The 16,382-nt window shown below is 45.1% G+C and overlaps 2 long non-coding RNA genes across 2 annotated transcripts; both read left to right on the top strand.

Moving 5' to 3' along the window:
* LOC120860568 lies at positions 1 to 2,145 on the top strand. Its single transcript, XR_005720359.1, has 4 exons — positions 1 to 34; positions 440 to 586; positions 1,527 to 1,610; positions 2,114 to 2,145. It is a non-coding gene; the product is annotated as an uncharacterized LOC120860568 (long non-coding RNA).
* A 46-nt stretch (positions 2,146 to 2,191) lies between these two features.
* On the top strand, positions 2,192 to 4,599 carry LOC120860567. Its single transcript, XR_005720358.1, has 3 exons — positions 2,192 to 2,269; positions 3,164 to 3,253; positions 4,439 to 4,599. It is a non-coding gene; the product is annotated as an uncharacterized LOC120860567 (long non-coding RNA).
* Positions 4,600 to 16,382: the final 11,783 nt, after the last annotated feature.

The following is a 16,382-nucleotide window of genomic DNA, read 5'->3' as shown; positions in this document are numbered from 1 at the left end:
AATGAACAATGTGCCCAAGAGTCTGAACCAGCAGGTAAGACTGACTGTTTTAGCAGAATTTGATAGAGGATCTTTTATATACATTTGTAATTGATAAAAATAAACCAGATTGCAAATTTGTTTTCTTTCTTTTTTAAGCAAACCATGTACCAAGTTTTTTGGTTCAGATGGTATAGGCCAAGTTAAATTGCATTCTATTAAGCGATATGAGTATATTTCTGTAAGTATAAGTATGTTGAAATAAGGTTTTAAAACACACACACACGTGCACACACACACAGGAAGGGACAGAGTGAGCAGCAGGAAGGAGAAGTGTGGGTTGGATCCCCCAACCCCCAGCAGTGGGATTACAGGGAGAAGACTTCTTAGCTAGTGAACAGTGCTCACTCCTTTTGGGGGAGACAAATTAAAATTCTTCATTCATTAAAATTTGATCCAGGAGCAGAGCCATCCAACCATGGACTACAAATCAATTCCTGTTCTGTCCATCTAGTGGATATAAAGAAGGAAAAGCCATTTTTTAACTCAGAAGTTCAACGGCAAGCCCAAGCAAGGACTGGCTATAACCGAGTATCTGAGATAATAGGTAAGGCTGACAAAGAGAAAGTGGAGTTGGGGGTCACGGGAACCAGGCAAGAGGCTGGGGCATCAGGGTCCAGCCAGCCAGTCCAGGTGGCCTTGGGCAGAGGAAGGAAGGGCAGGGAAACAGCACTCTGCTGTGAGTTTAGCGGAAGAGGTTCCCCAGGGACCAGAAAAATATCAGAAGATGGTGGGTTATAAGTATTGATGGCCAGGAAGTGAAGTGAAGTGAAGCCGCTCAGTGGTGACCGAATCTTTGCGACCGCATGGGCTGTAAACTACCAGGCTCCTCTGTCCATGGGATTTTCCAGGCAATAGTCCTGGAGTGGATCGCCATTTCCTTCTCCAGGGGATTTTCCCAGCCCAGGGATCGAACCCGGGTCTCCCGCATTGTAGACAGACGCTTTACCGTCTGAGCCACCAGGGAAGTCCGATGACCAGGAGACTATTTCCAAAGTAAGAGAGGAAAGTAGGAGGGTAGAAGATAAAGAAAAAGGAAAGATCATAGAGCCAAGATATTCATGAGAGGAGATGGAAAAGGAAAAAAATGAAGACAGAGCGAGTCATAAAGAGATACAGTTCCCAGAAAGAGAGGTGTAAGTAGGGAAAATGGGCAAAGCCAGGAGGAAAGTGAAGAGGTAAAATGAGAATGAAAGAAAGAGGTAGAATGGAGTAGAGGGTCAGAGGTAGATCTAGGGTGGGGGTGAGGGGTAGCAGGAGGGTGGGGGAGGGGAGTGTGGGCAGGATGGGCGGAGCCGCCCTCTGCATGTGAGCGTCCTTACCTTTCATGCAGGACTGGGAGCTACCTGCAGCTTACCCACATTCAAGCACAGACCACGGGCCTTGAATTAACTTAGCTTCTAGGTCTCCCCGGTGCTCTCATTCTGGAGTTTCCTGCTGCGTGGGTTCCACCCTGAGATCCTAAGGGGGTTTGTTCCTCTGTGCAGTGATCAGCAGTGAGGACTCTGCAGAATCCAGTGACGGAGACGAGTTCCCAGAACCCGCTACACCATCACCAAGAACGGCAGCTGGTAAGGAAGGGGGAGAGCAAGACCAGGGATGCAGGAATCTGCAGGAGACCTACATGGATACCCTGCTGCATGTGAACTAGACAGCTAGTGGGAAGCTGCCGTATATAGCAGGGGGAACTCAGCTCAGTGCTTCGTGGTAAGCTAGAGGGGTGGGATAGTGGGAGGTGGGGAGGGAGGTCCAAGAAGAGGATATGTGTATACATATAGCTGATTCACTTCCCTGTACAGCAGAAACTATCACAACATTGTAAACAACTAAAACCTAATGAAAAAAAAAATTGTTTCCATTGCAAGCCCATCTGCCTTGCACGTTTTCATAGAAATTATAAGACTTTCGGGAACAGATAACTGTTTCTTCCTCTTACTCGATAGAGACCGTGTTGTTTAGTTACTAAGTCGTGTCTGACTCTTTGAGACCTGATGGCTTGAAGCCTGGCAGGTTCCTCTGTCCATGGGATTTCCCAGGCAAGAATATTGGAGTGGGTTGCTGTTTCCTCCTCCAGGGGATCTTCCTGACCGAGGGATCGAACCCGAGTCTCCTCCTTGGCAGGCGGATACTTTACTACTGAGCCACTTGGAAAGCCAATATACCCCGGTTAAGATAGAGCCCAGGGATTTCAGAAAAACAACCACACCCAGAAAAAGGGTTTGGCAAAGAGGTAAGAGCAAATAAAATCTCACCACTGTTGTAAAGGAGCAGTGTTAAATGACCCATTCTAATTCTTTGCTATACCCTTCAAAGTAAAATATAAACTTGCTCTAATTTAAGATGGTTCATATTTAGCTTTTGTATTCATCAGTTAGGCTAGTTATTGAAATAAACCTGAAGAAGTCAAGGACTCAAAAACCATAGAATTTTAATTTCTTGTCAAGTAAACATTGCAAGGAATTTTAGACGGCAGGAGCAGGGTGGGTGCAGGGGGTGGGGTGGAGGGGGAGGAGTCTGTTTAAGTAGTCTGGCTGGAATAGCCAAGTGGGAGATCTGCCTTCTTCAAGACCAGACTTGGTCTCTCCAAGACTGCCCTGGAAGAGAAGCAACGCTAAAAATAAATACAGACATAGATACCAAAACAGCAACAACAAATCTATAATGGGCCGGGAAGAAAGAAAGACTGGGATGTAAGAAGATGAAGGGCTGGGACTTCCCTAATGGTCCAGTGGCTAAGACTCCACGGTCCCAATGCAGGGGGACTGGCTTCAATCCCTGGTCAGGGAGCTAGATCCCACATGGCACAGCTAAGAGTTGGCAAACCTCACCTAAAGATTCTGCAAGCTGCAATGAGGACCTAGCACAGCTAAGCATTTAAAAGAAGAAGATGATAAAGGGCCAATACAAAGCAGGGAAGCCCCTGGGAGTAAAGTTTTCTCAAGGGCAGGCAATGTAAAGGGATAAAATGCAGGCCTACAGATCATATGAATATGAAAGACAGATGATGCTGGTCTGATCGAGGCACATTCTAGGCCTTGGTTTTCAGAGCTTCCCAGGTTTTTTCCTATATTGGTCCCTTTGTCACACACTGAGAACTTCAAGGGACGTTTTCTCCATTCTGCAGCGATAACGAGTGAAGACTCTTTAGAGTCCAGCGAGGACGAGGCGCCCTGGGGAACACAGAGCTCAGCTCTGAGAAGTGGTCCTGATGAGGGTAAGGACTGCCATCCCTGGGCTCCAGACATCAGGAGTTTTCTAGTGCAATTTACTCTGAGCACGCTCCACAGCCAATATTCAGTGACCCTTCAGAGCCCATTCTCTGCATTTACTCCTGTGACTATTCTGAAAATTGCAAAGAAACCGTTATAACTTCAGATTCACCAAATGGCTCTAGATGAATGGCACTGTCATTTTACCGCTCTCAGATGTATTCCCCCACGAAGTATTAGGTCATGTAGTGATTTCTGCCTCTGCCCACCTGCTGTTTGCAGAGAGCAAAGTGAAGGAGTCTGCCTTTCCTTGATTCGTTACCCGTCTATTCAAAACTCAAGTTTCTGGTCATGCTCCCCATTGACAGAAGCAAAAGCTTCTGGTTATTACCATCAAATTTCATTTATAGCTTTTGGCAGATGACCCCCCAACATGGCATTGGTCTATATAATATTTGAAAATATTTTCTCCAATAAAATATCCTTTTATGTTTACAACAACCTGTTATAAAAGGTAGTTCAGAAAACTGGTTCCCTCATTTCCCAGTTGAGGAGACTCCAGCACATAAACATTTAAGGATCTTTTACACATCACATCGAGAAAGTTACCAGAAGATGCAAAACCAGCAACTTGGACTCTTAGCAAACATTTGCAATCCTTTATTCAAAATCTTTAACACAACATTGTAAAGCAACTAGACTCCAAAAAAATTAAATAAAACATTAAAACAAAATCTTTACAACCAGATATAAAATAACAATGTTTTACTATTTTAGAAGGACAGTGTGGTGTACACCCTATATGTTACAAAAACACCCCAGTATAGAATCCCATGATTAAATATACCATATTAGTGTTCCTGTAGCAAATTGTGTGAATTCACATCAACTGTGATATTTTATTGGACTCCTGGCAGCTGAAGTCCAGATTCATTGGCAAATTAGTTAGCTGCAAGCCTATGGAAAAAAAAAATCTTGGTTTTCGAAACTTCTTTGATTTTGCAATCAGGGCTAATGGATAAGAGATCTTCATTCCATTTGGTAGTGATCACTTTCCTTTAGATGGGGAGAAACAGAAATGACCATCACTGCATCTTTATAGCCCATGTCCTGTCTACAATGTGAGTAATCACAAGATTTACTACTCTTTTAGTTACAGATTACTGATTTTATTTTCCTTTGCTTCCTAGATCCTACAGATAATGGAAACACATCGATTCGCAAGAGAAGAAATAGGAAAAGATGAAAGAACAATTAAAAATTCTTGATGTAACAAATACCTTCTTTGGGTACAAAAGCTTCATTTAGCTTTTTGGCTATACCCTTGAAAATAAAATGATACATTTCTAGGTGTTTTCAATAATTCATATTATTCATTTTAAATTAGATGAGCTGAGCTAGTTGATGTAACAGGTAGGCCTCAAGAAGTTCAGTGTCGCAGTGCAATACAAGCTTATTCTTCACTCACATAAAAGGATAAAGCGGTTCCCAGTTTGGAGGGGTGCTCATTGAGGGCCCAGCTGATGGAGGCTCTGATGTTGAAATTGTTGCTTCCATGGTCTCTCTGGATAAGAAACAGAGTGAAAGCAGGAGCATTAATATGTGCAGACAAGAGGAAAGGGTAAAAGCTTGTGACCAAAGGGAGTTCCTTCCATAGCAAAGTCATGGCCACTCCCAGCCTTGGGGGTGGTTCCTGGAGCAACCTTCACCAACAGGTCAGATGGAGCCACAGGGTGGCCTGGTGGGAGAATTATCCTTAACCCTCTTACACAAGCTTCCCTTTTCCAAATTTCCTGTTAAAGAATTCCACGCTGTATTGGTCCTAGGACACAGACTGAGATTGTAGAGGACTTTTATTTCTTTCTGCAGGGACGTGCTGTAGTGACTCTTCAGACTTCAGCAATGAAGGAGAGCCTCGGGCAACATCTAGTTCAGCCCTAAGAAATGAGTTAAGTAAAGAAGATTAAAATGTCCAGCCTTGGCCTGCAGCAGGTCAGGAGTGAAAACCTGTCCCACCAGATTGTCCACTGTTTTGAAGACCTTGTGTCCTGTTCATCCTGGAGCTCCCTTCAGTATTTTTAAAAATGGAATAAGGCAAGAAATTTGTGAATTCATATTTAATAAGATAAATCCTATTGATGAAATTATATTTTGTATATTGAAATTATATAGTGTAATTATATATTGCTTTTGAAGAAGAAATAAATTTCAAGTTGAGTTGATAATATCTTTTTTTTTTTTAATACTGTCGACTACTAACTGGCCCTTGCCAAGAGCATTTGACAGCAACTGAACAACAGAAACAAGGGCATTTTCCCTCTGCCTCTGCGGAGACTGAACCCTGTGCTGCTGCCGCTATTGAACGTCACACCCTCTGAGGGAGTTCAGCGTGGAGTGAGGCACTCTGTGCTCCGGACAATCTGGTGGGACAGGTTTTCAGAACTGATTTCATGATCCCAAGCCTTCCATCTCTTCATGCCTATGTGCTGTGCTGTGCTCAGCTGCTTCAGTTGACTCCGACTCTGCGACCCCACGGACTGCAGCCCACCAGGCTCCTCTGTCCACGAGATTTTCCAGGCAACCATACTGGAGAGGGTTTCCATTTCCTTCTCCAAGGGGTCTTCCTGACCCAGGGATCAAACCCACATCTCCTGCTTGGCAAGTGAATTCTCGCCAAGAACGCTGAGCCACCAGGGAAGCCCTTTCCTATAGATATATCTCTATCTAGCTGTATCTATCTATTTATATTGATATATATACTTATCTATAATAAGTATATGTATACCTATATATCTAGATAGACTCTTCTATGTTGCTCATTTCCAAAGGAGACTCATGGAACTGAGGACAGTTCACTGAAGAGTGGATGTCATTGGTGTCCTGGAAATTCCTGTTTGGGGCAGAATTCTATCCCCCAGCCACATTAAGGGTTGGCTGCTAATGCCACCCCTCCCCAGAGTATTCTTATTTATAGTGCTCCTGCAAAGAGTCTCAGTCGTGTCTGACTCTTTGCAACCCCATGGACTGTAGCCCACCAGGCTCCTCTGCCCAGGGGAGTCTCCAGGCAAGAATACTGGAGCGGGTTGCCATTTCTTACTCCAGGGGATCTTCCTGACCCAGGGATCAAACCCAGGTCTCTTGCATGGGCAGGCAGGTTCTTTACCACTAGTGCCACCTGGGAAACCCCCTTCATATCTAGAAAAGCACTACATCCCTTCATGGTGACATCAGCTCCTCGTGATTAGCAGAAAAGCTTCTGTAAAGTAAGCACTTGGTTGTCCTGAACTCCCCCTTCACCAAAACCTTACACATTGACCTTCCCCTGCTGCCTCTTTGGAGCAGTCTCTCAGAGCTATCTGAGGTGCTGTCTCCCAGGCTGCAGTCATCATTTTGCCTTAAATAAAACTTAACTCTCAAATCTCAAGTTATCCATCTTTTTTAGTTGATAATACCTACTGAAATGCCCAGTAGCACTAGATCTTAGATTTATATTGACTCACAAGAATTATTTGTGATATTAAAGTGTCAAAGAGACATGACTGAGCAAGCTACTGACAAACACACACACATACATGTGTATGCACACACACTTACATACATACATCAGTTCAGTTCAGTTCAGTTCAGTCGCTCAGTCGTGTCCGACTCTTTGTGACCCCATGAATCGCAGCACCCCAGGCCTCCCTGTCCATCACCAACTCCCGGAGTTTACTCAAACTCATGTCCAAGTTGGTGATGCCATCCAGCCATCTCATCCTCTGTCGTCCCCTTCTCCTCCTGCCCCCAATCCCTCCCAGCATCAGAGTCTTTTCCAATGAGTCAGCTCTTCGCATGAGGTGGCCAAAGTACTGGAGTTTCAGCTTTAGCATCATAGGTTGAGATAAATATCTATATATCTAAGTATCTCTACTTAGATAGATATGGACAGATATATATCTAAACCTATTGCTGTTGTTTAGTCGCTTAGTTGTGCCCACTCTTTGTGACCCCATGGACTTTAGCCCACCAAGCTCCTTTGTCCATGGGATTTCCCAGGCAAGAATGCTAGAGTGGGTTGCCATTTCTTCTCCAGGGGATCTTCCGACCCGAAGATCAAGCTTGCATCTCTTGCATCTCCTGCATTGGCAGATGGTTTTTTTAACCCCACACCCCCCGTGTAACCACCCCCCCCCCCCCCCAGAGAACTATCTCCAGCCAAATGGAGCCAACTTCACCTGTAGATAACATTCCCTTGGCCTGGGGGCTGCCTCCAGCCCCGAGGTGGACCAACCTTGTGTTACGATTCACATTCCTGTGCATCAAGGTTGAACTAGTCTACAGCTGAGACCACATCCTTCCTTAGCTTTTCCCACAATACTATCCTGCTTGCCTCCCCCCTTTTCCTGAAAAAAAAAAAAAAAAACCCTCTTATAATATATCATTTAAAAGACTTTGTCTCAGTCTCTGCTTCTGAGGAACCCAACTTCAGATAATGGTCCAAACAAGAAGGCTGTGAGGGTGGCTTATGGAGTCAGATCATAGCTTGGCCGGATGGTGACAGATGGAATATTGATGGTCCCTGGTGTGCCCTAATGGGCTTCCCAGGTGGCACTAGTGGTAAAGAACCCACCTAACAATGCAGGAGACTTAAAAGACGTGAGTTCGATACCTGGGTCAGGAAGATCCCCTGGAGAAGAGAATGGCAACCCACTACAATGTTCTTGCCTGAAGAATCCCATGGACAGAGGAGTCTGGCAGACTATAGTCCATAGGGTCGCAAAGAGTCAAACATGACTGAAGCAACTTAGCACGGGTGTGCTCTTAACAGTGCTATTGCTAAATTTTCACATGTAGGAAACTAAACAAGATACAGAGGGTTTCACTAATGGGTGAAATTGTCTGGCATTCACATAGGGAGAAATGGTAAACAGAACTGTAGATTTTGGTGGCTACAGCTAAGTGCCACTAATGTATTGAAAGGAGTAAACGACAGGCTTCAATCTATAAATCAAAGCAAAGAGACTCTCCTACCTGCAGCTGGAAGGCGGAAAAGGGAAGATTTGACACAAGCCCCAATTTTAAGAATGGCTGGCCATTGGAGAAGACTGAGACCTAGAATCAGGATGGCCTCCTGTGCTGAAGGCAGGGCCTTCAAAAAGAAGGAGTGAAGCCCTGAATCAGAACCAGGCTTTCTACATAGGTATATGTGATAATCTTGAACTCCAGGAAGTCCGCGTCAAACTACTGGGCCTGCAGATGAGTTCCCTACCCCTGGTTGAAAGACAGACTCCCCACCCTCCCCCCATCCTGATCTTGCTTGAATGAAGACTCTGCAGAGTTCTCCCAGGAGGACCCCACTGGTTGTCCTGCCAGCTGCAGAGAGGATTTACCCCAGCGGAACTGCAGGACTCACCAACATGTACAGCAGTTACCAGGAGACCGAGTCTGGGAGTGAGTCCTGGACAAAGAAGGGAATATGAAAAATGGAAAAGGAAGAATTGTTAACCCAGAAGCACTCCCCTGGGCTTCCCTAGTGGTTCAGTGTTAAAGAGTCCGCCTGCCAACACAAGAGACACAGGTTTGATCCCTGATCCAGGAAGATCCCACATATCACAGAGCAACTAAGCCCACGTGCCACAGCTATTTAGCCTGTGCTCTAGAGCCCAGGAGCCGCAACTACTGAGCCCACATGCTGCAACCACTGAAGTCCTCATGGCCTAAAACCTGTCCTCAACAAGGGAAGACACTGCAATGAGAAGCCCATGAACCACCACTAGAGAATAGCCCCTATTCACTGCAACTAGAGAAAAACCCAGGCGGCAGCGAGGACCCAGCACAGCCAAGAATAAATAAATAAATAAAATTATTTAAAAGAATCCAACCCAGCCAAACAATTAATTCATTCATTCTAAAAAGAATTGCTTTCCTATGCCAAGAAGTTTAATTACCCTGGCAAGGGCCAAGGGTATTCAAGTATGTTCCTGCTGGTTCCCAAAAGCTTGGTAAAAACCATGGTACACACTAGATGAAGTGGAAGCAGAGATACTAGATACATGTCAGGGCAGACTGTGTAAAAAGGGAGATCCAAAAGCCTAGGAGGTTGGCACAGCTCTACTTTCTACAACTGGAGAGCCCTCCACCAGGTGACTTTGTTCCTCAGGAGGCCTCAGAGACACTAACTCAACGAGGTGAGGAGGAGCACACAGCTGAGGGGCACCAGCATCCTTGCAATGCTCAGCGTAGGCTGTCCTCTGGTCCTCTGTAGGTTGGCGTAATGGAGGAATGTCTTACGGAACTGGATTCCCTGGTAGCAATGGAAGGGATTTTGTTGTTTGGTCAGTCAGTCATGTCTGATACTTTGTGACTCCTTGAACTGCAACATGCCAGGATTCCCTGTCCTTCACTATTGCCCAGAGTTTGCTCAAACTCATGTCCATAGAGTCGGTGATGCCAACCAACCATCTCACCCTCCGTCATCCCCTTCTTCTCCTGCCCTCAATCTTTCCCAGCATCAGGGTCTCTTCCAATGAGTCGGCTCTTCACATCAGGTGGCCAAAGTATTGGAGCTTCACCCTCAGCCTTGATAGGATTCCAGAATAATAGAAGCTGGGTGGCAGCAAGGTAGAAAGTGTCAGAGCAAGATGAAGTCATTATTATAATGTGCAGTAAGGTTAGATGACAGCAGGGGTGCTGGCTCATAGGTGTCCATGTAGATAGATCATAAACATGGTGTCCAAGAAGACAGATGGTCAGCCAACAAGTATATTTTCTCGTATATATCATCAAAAGAGATTAAAAATAGATGAACAGATGGGTGAGATCAGTTCCCCAACAAAAAGTCAAGATCCCTGACCAGTTTCCAGACCTGAGCCAAATCTAGGACCTGCTCATGGAAATGAGGGCAGGTCTCCCAGGAAAGTGATTTCCCGAGTGCTTCACCAAAGGCATCTATGGCCATTCAAGTAACCATATGCCAGACAAGGAAAATACTCAGATCTCTTATCAGTTGTTGATATGAGATCTGAGTTGGTGCTGGAACCTGGGGGCCCAAAGCACTGTCATGGTCCCTGTTAGAGTGGAGTGTATGATGTAAGGTAATGTCCATCTAACAGTGAGTCCACTCAATCCAGGGGGGTCACTGTGCAGTCATTACCCAAGTTCCTAAATGTATGATCAGAACAGCCACATTAGCTGCTTAACTGGTTCCTTAACCCATAGTTTTTATCTATGAAATAACAATGATGTCTCAGGAAAGGCCAAGTAGAAAGTTCTGAAACTAAAGTTTCTGATGGCAAAATAGAAAGTTGGAAGGAATATTCATTCCTGAGAATGAAAAAATAACATAGGTTAATGCCACATGGAAAGATATAACGACGTAGGGGTTATGCTATGCAGTCATTCAGTCATGTCTGACTTTTTGACCCCATGGACTGCAGCACACCAGGCTTCCCTCTCCTTCACTATCTCCTGGAGTTTGCTGAAACACATGTCCATTGAGTTGGTGGAGCCATCCAGCCATCTCATTGTCTGTTGCCTCTTTCTCCTCCTGCCTTGTCTTTCCCTGCATCAGGGTCTTTTCCAGAGTCGGTTCTTCACATCAGGCGGCCAAAGTATTGGAGCTTCAGCTTCAGCATCAGTCCTTCCAATGAATATTCAGGACTAATTTCCTTTAAGATTGACTGGTTTGGTCTCCTTCTGACATCTGCAAAAGCTACATGGTTCATGGCTCGTGTTGAAGTTGTTCAGTCGTATGTGACTCATGGACCGTAGCCGAACAAGCTCCTCTGTTCATGGAATTTTCTAGGCAAGAGAACTGGAGTGGGTTGCCATTTCCTTCTCCAGGGGATCTTCCTGACCTGGGAATCAAGCCCAGGTCTCCCGCATTGCAGGCAGACACTATACCCTCTGAACCACCAGAGGTTCATGGCTACTGGATGACTATTATAAACCTAACATGATTGGGGTTTATAGAAAGCAATACTCGGGTCTTGGTAAATCATATTCCCATTTGCTGTGGGACCTAAATAAAGATCCTAGCTAGTGGCTCTGCCCTTCTGCAGCGCTAAAGCCAGCGGTCCCATCTGGTCAGAGAGCTCGCTTGGCAGTTCTGCTTGATTTGGGTCCTGAGTTGTGCCAAGCAGCAGGTTCTACTACCCGGCCCAGGTGGAGAAGTGTACTTGTAACCTCATCCATCTGCTGAGTGCAGCTTCCAGTTTTGGTCATTCAGAAAGTCTGGCCAGGTAATCCAAGTAGCCCAGAAACAAGCCTATGATGCCACCTGCCCACAGAGCCCTCTCTACAGCCCTGCCCAGCAACAGAGCCCTGTCCAGTTGCCAAATACAGCCTGTGATCTCGTCCATGCAGGAAGCCTAACCAGTGAGTCTACTCTAGTCATGGAGCAAAATTTGTGGCCCCACCCAATGAGGGCACCTAGAGAGCCACACTCTGAATGTGGAGCAGTTTTGACCCCCAGAAAACTGCTGGAGCCCCCTCAACCAGAGAGCGTGGCCAAAAATCATCCCCACAGCAGGGAACAGCTAGCAGTATAACCCTGTCTGTGGCCTCTTTTAACTATGCAGTCCAGCCAGTGGCACCATCAGGCTGGCAGCATAGCCTGAAACTCTATCCAACCAGGAGCTATGGCAGAGTCCGTCTTGTAGCCTTACCTGATTGCTGTTGTCATTGTTCAGTTGCTCGGTTGTGTCCGACTCATTGTGACCTCATGGACTGCAGCATACAGGGTTCCTCTATCCTCCACTATCTCCTGGAGTTTGCCCAAATTCTTGTCCCTTAAGTCAGTGATGCCATCCAACCATCTCACCCTCTGCCGCTGCCTTCTCCTTTTACCTTCAGTCTTTTCCACCATCAGAGTCTTTTCCAATGACTCGGCTCTTCACATCAGATGGCCACCGTATCAGAGTTTCAGATTCAGCACCAGTCCTTCCAGTGAATATTCAGGGTTGATTTCCTTTAGAATTGATTGGTTGGATCTCCTTGAAGCCCAAAGGTCTCTCAAAAATCTTCTCCAGCACCACAATTCAAAAGCATCACTTCTTTGGTGCTCAGCCTTCTTTAGAGTCCAGCTCTCACATCCATACATGACTACTGGAAAAACCAAAACTTTGATGCTACAGACTTTTGTTGGCAAAGTGATGTCTTTGCTTTTTAATACGCTGTCTAGGTTTGTCATAGCTTTTCTTCCAAGGAGCAAGCGTCCTTTAATTTCATACCTAATCATGGAGTCCAAAAAACCATGAATCAAGAATAGTACCTGACAAATTTGTCCTTCAGAAATGAAGAAGAAATACACATTCCCAAACAAACAAAAGCCAAGGGAGTCCATCATCACTATATCTGCCTTATAAGACATGCTCCAGGGCATTCTTCAACTTAAAATGAAAGGATACTAATTAACATCATAGAAACATGACTATGTAATACTAGTGATGGTAAATACCCAAAGTCAGATTCTCTGATACTGTAATAGTTATACATAATCCACCACAACTCCCCTTAAATGTTAAAAAACATACATATTCAAAATAGCCATAATTACTCCACTTTGTTATTAGATACACAATATTTTAAAAGATGCAAATTATATCACTGATTACTTTAAATGTGAGGGGAGAAAAGTAAAAGTGTAAAGTTTCTTAATGTTTTAAAGCTAAGTTATCAGCTGAAAATAAGAAAAATAAGGTATTTTATGTAAAGCCGGTAGTAGACACACAAAATATTAAGATAAAGGAGTCAAAGCATCCTGTTACAAGTCACCAAACCACAAAGGAAGGCAGCAAGAGAGGAAGCAAAGGATAAAGTACAAAACAGTCAGAAAACAATTCACAAAATGTCAATAGTAAGTTCTTCTTCTTGCTCAGTCACCCAGTGACACTTTGAGACCCCATGAACTGCCAGGCTTCCCTGTCCCTCACCATCTCCCAGAGTTTGCCCAAGTTCATTGCATCGGTGATGCCATCTAGCTATCTCATCCTCTGTCACCCTCTTCTCCTTCTGCCTTCAATCTTTCCCAGCATCAAGGTCTTTTCCAATGAGTCAGCTGTTCACATCAGGTGATCAAAGTATAGGAGCTTCAGCTTCAGTGTAGTCCCTCCAAAGAGTATTCAAGGTTGATTGCCTTTAAGATTGACTGGTTTGATCTCCTTGCTCTTTCAAGAGTCTTCTCCAGCAGCACAGTTCAATAGCATAAATTCTTTGGCATTCTCGTCTTTTTTATGGTCTAGCTTTGACAACCATATGTGACTCCTGGACAGACCATAGCCTTGATTTTATGGATCTTTGTCGGCAAAGTGATGTCTTTGCTTTTTAACACACTGTCTAGGTTTGTTGTAAATTTTTACCTATCATAATTACTTTAAATGTAAATGGATTAAATTCTCCAATCAGAAGACATAGAATAGATGAATAAACTTAAAAAATAAGATCTAGGGACTTCCCTGGTGGTCCAGTGGTAAAGAATTCATCTCGCAATGCAGAGGATGAAGGTTTGATCCCTGGTCAGGGAACTAAGATTCCTATACCCTGCAGAGGAACTAAGCCTGCACACTGCAACTACTGAGCCCGCGTGCTCCTGAGCCCAAGTGCCACAGCTAAGGAGTCCATGTGCCACAACAAAAGGTCCCCTAATGCCACTAATAAGACTTGTTGTTTAGTCACTAAGCTGTGCCTGACTCTTTCTGGCCCTATGGACTGTAGCCCACCAGGCTCCTCTGTCTATGGGATTTCCCAGGCAAGAATACTGGAGTGGGTTGCCATTTCCTTCTCCAGGAGATCTTTGCAACCCAGGGATGGAACCCACATCTCCTGCATTGCAGGCAGATTCTTTATGGCTCAAAACCCAAGCAAGCCCAAATAAATATTTTTTAAAATAAATAAGATCCAAGTATATACTTGCTTTTGAACTGTGGTGTTGGAGAAGACTCTTGAGAGTCCCTTGGACTGCAAGGAGATCCAACTAGTCCATTCTAAAGGAAATCAGCCCTGGGATTTCTTTGGAGGGAATGATGCTGAAGCTGAAACTCCAGTACTTTGGCCACCTCATGCGAAGAGTTGACTCATTGGAAAAGACTCTGATGCTGGGAGGGATTGGGGTCAGGAGGAGAAGGGGATGGCAGAGGATGAGATGGCTGGATGGCATCACTGACTCGACGGACGTGAGTCTGAGTGAACTTGGGGAGTTGGTGATGGACAGGGAGGCCTGGCATGCTGTGATTCATGGGGTCGCAAAGAGTCAACATGACTGAGCGACTGAACTGAACTGAACTGAACTGAACTGGTATACTGTTTACAAGAGACTCACTTTAGCTTTAAGGAAAGAGTCCATATCTGTGAGCCGTTTGGCCACAAAGGAGCCTGGCTGTGGCCTTACCTGGGGGCAGTGTGCCTGTGTCCCTGGGAGTTACAGGAGAATAGGTGTTCCTGAGGTCCTGGGCCACTTGGTAATGATCCCTCAGCCTGAAGTTTCCAATGTGAACTCCTTTATCAAGGAGATCAAACCAGTCAATCCTAAAGGAAATCAGTCCTGAATATTCATTGGAAGCACTGATGCTGAAGCTGAAACTCCAGTACTTTGGCCACCTGATACAAAGAACGGACTCATTGGAAAAGACCTTGACACTGGGAAAGATCAAAGGCAGGAGGAGAAGGGGACGACAGAGGATGAGATGGTTGGATGGCATCACTGACTCAATGGACATGAGTCTGAACAAGCTCGGGAGTTGGTGATGGACAGGGAAGTCTGGCGTGCTACAGTCCATGGGGTTGCAAAGAGTCAGACACAACTGAGAGACTGAACTGAACTGACTTTTCTTGTTTAAAGTCTATTTTTATGGTATAAATATAGCTTCACCTATTTTCTTTTGGTTACCATTTGCTTGTAATAACTTTTCCAACCCTATGCTGTCAGTCAATGTGTTTCCTCTCCTAGTGCGGCTCCCGAGGTGGACATTGTGCTCTACTGAGCTGGAGAGAAGGACCTTTCATCTGGAGGGAGTGGACGGGCATCCTCCAGCTCTCTCTCTATAAACTGAGCGGAGAAATGTCCCTGTGAGTCCTCACAAGACCCAGATCAGAACCTAGGGACTGAGCTATCTGTGTTTCCTATTATGAGGAACTCTTATACACACACAGGTTAGGTGATCTTCCTTTCTTAGTTACATGCCCAGGGAACTTAGAGCAAGAAGGAGGCAGTGGGAAAGTTGTGGCCCATAGCCCTTGGAAACAAATGGTGGTGTAAATAAGTCCTTAGAGCAAAGCCAAATTGGATAACGATCACTCAATTTCCTCCTTTAACGACAACAAAAGATATTCTTAGTCATCTTGGCAACACCCTGTCTGTGTCATCTGTATAGCTGAGTATTAACTCCAACTGGGATCCTAGAATTATCCATACCCTTCCCCCAGGCGTGTTATTTGTTCTGTTATTTCGTTTGTTAACACAAGCATACTCTAAGAAGGCAAGTGTTTGTGTTCCCTTGAGCACAGAGGTACAGAATGTGCATACTTCTGGGCTTGCATATCTCCTGACATAGGTGTGTTTTCTGTTCGACATACCACACAGCAGCACCCCTTCCTTGAGTGGGCCGGGGGCTGAGGAGTCACTGGAACCACTGACATCGCCAGAAGAAGGCCTGAGCCAGGGAGCGGGCAGGACTGGTCTGCCAGGGAAGAAGACCAAGAGTTCTGCTTTAAATCCCAAGAGTGAGCTACAACCAACCAGTTTCTTGTGGGTAACAGCTAGAAACTCTGGACAACTTTCAAAACACAACCGCCTAAGGTTTTTGGAAAGGGAACAAAAGTAGGCTGCTTTGGAGGAAAATTGAAACTCAGGGGATGCTGCCAGAGCAAAACGTTTCTTGTTTATTGTCAGCTGACTCTGAGAGCAGCCACAGCTTTACATGGGGTGGCCAGAATATTGGTAGGAAGCCTACCTTCTGTCTGGTCAGCAGAACCAGGAAAGAAGCCCAGGGCAACCAGGCTTTCTGAAGAGAGGTGGGGAAGTCACAGGACAGAGTCACAGAGAAGAACCCCAGATTCTGTGTATAAACCCTCTCCAAGTTTTCAGCCTTTTCATACTGTTCATGGGGTTCACGACCCAGATAATCATGATGATGTGATCACTAATCTAGAGCCAGACAT

The sequence above is a fragment of the Oryx dammah genome, unplaced genomic scaffold (assembly GCF_014754425.2).
Source record: "Oryx dammah isolate SB20612 unplaced genomic scaffold, SCBI_Odam_1.1 HiC_scaffold_11097, whole genome shotgun sequence".
Lineage (NCBI taxonomy): Eukaryota > Metazoa > Chordata > Mammalia > Artiodactyla > Bovidae > Oryx > Oryx dammah.
The sequence above is the reverse complement of the archived record's forward strand: the minus strand, read 5'-3'. Positions and strand labels throughout refer to the sequence as shown.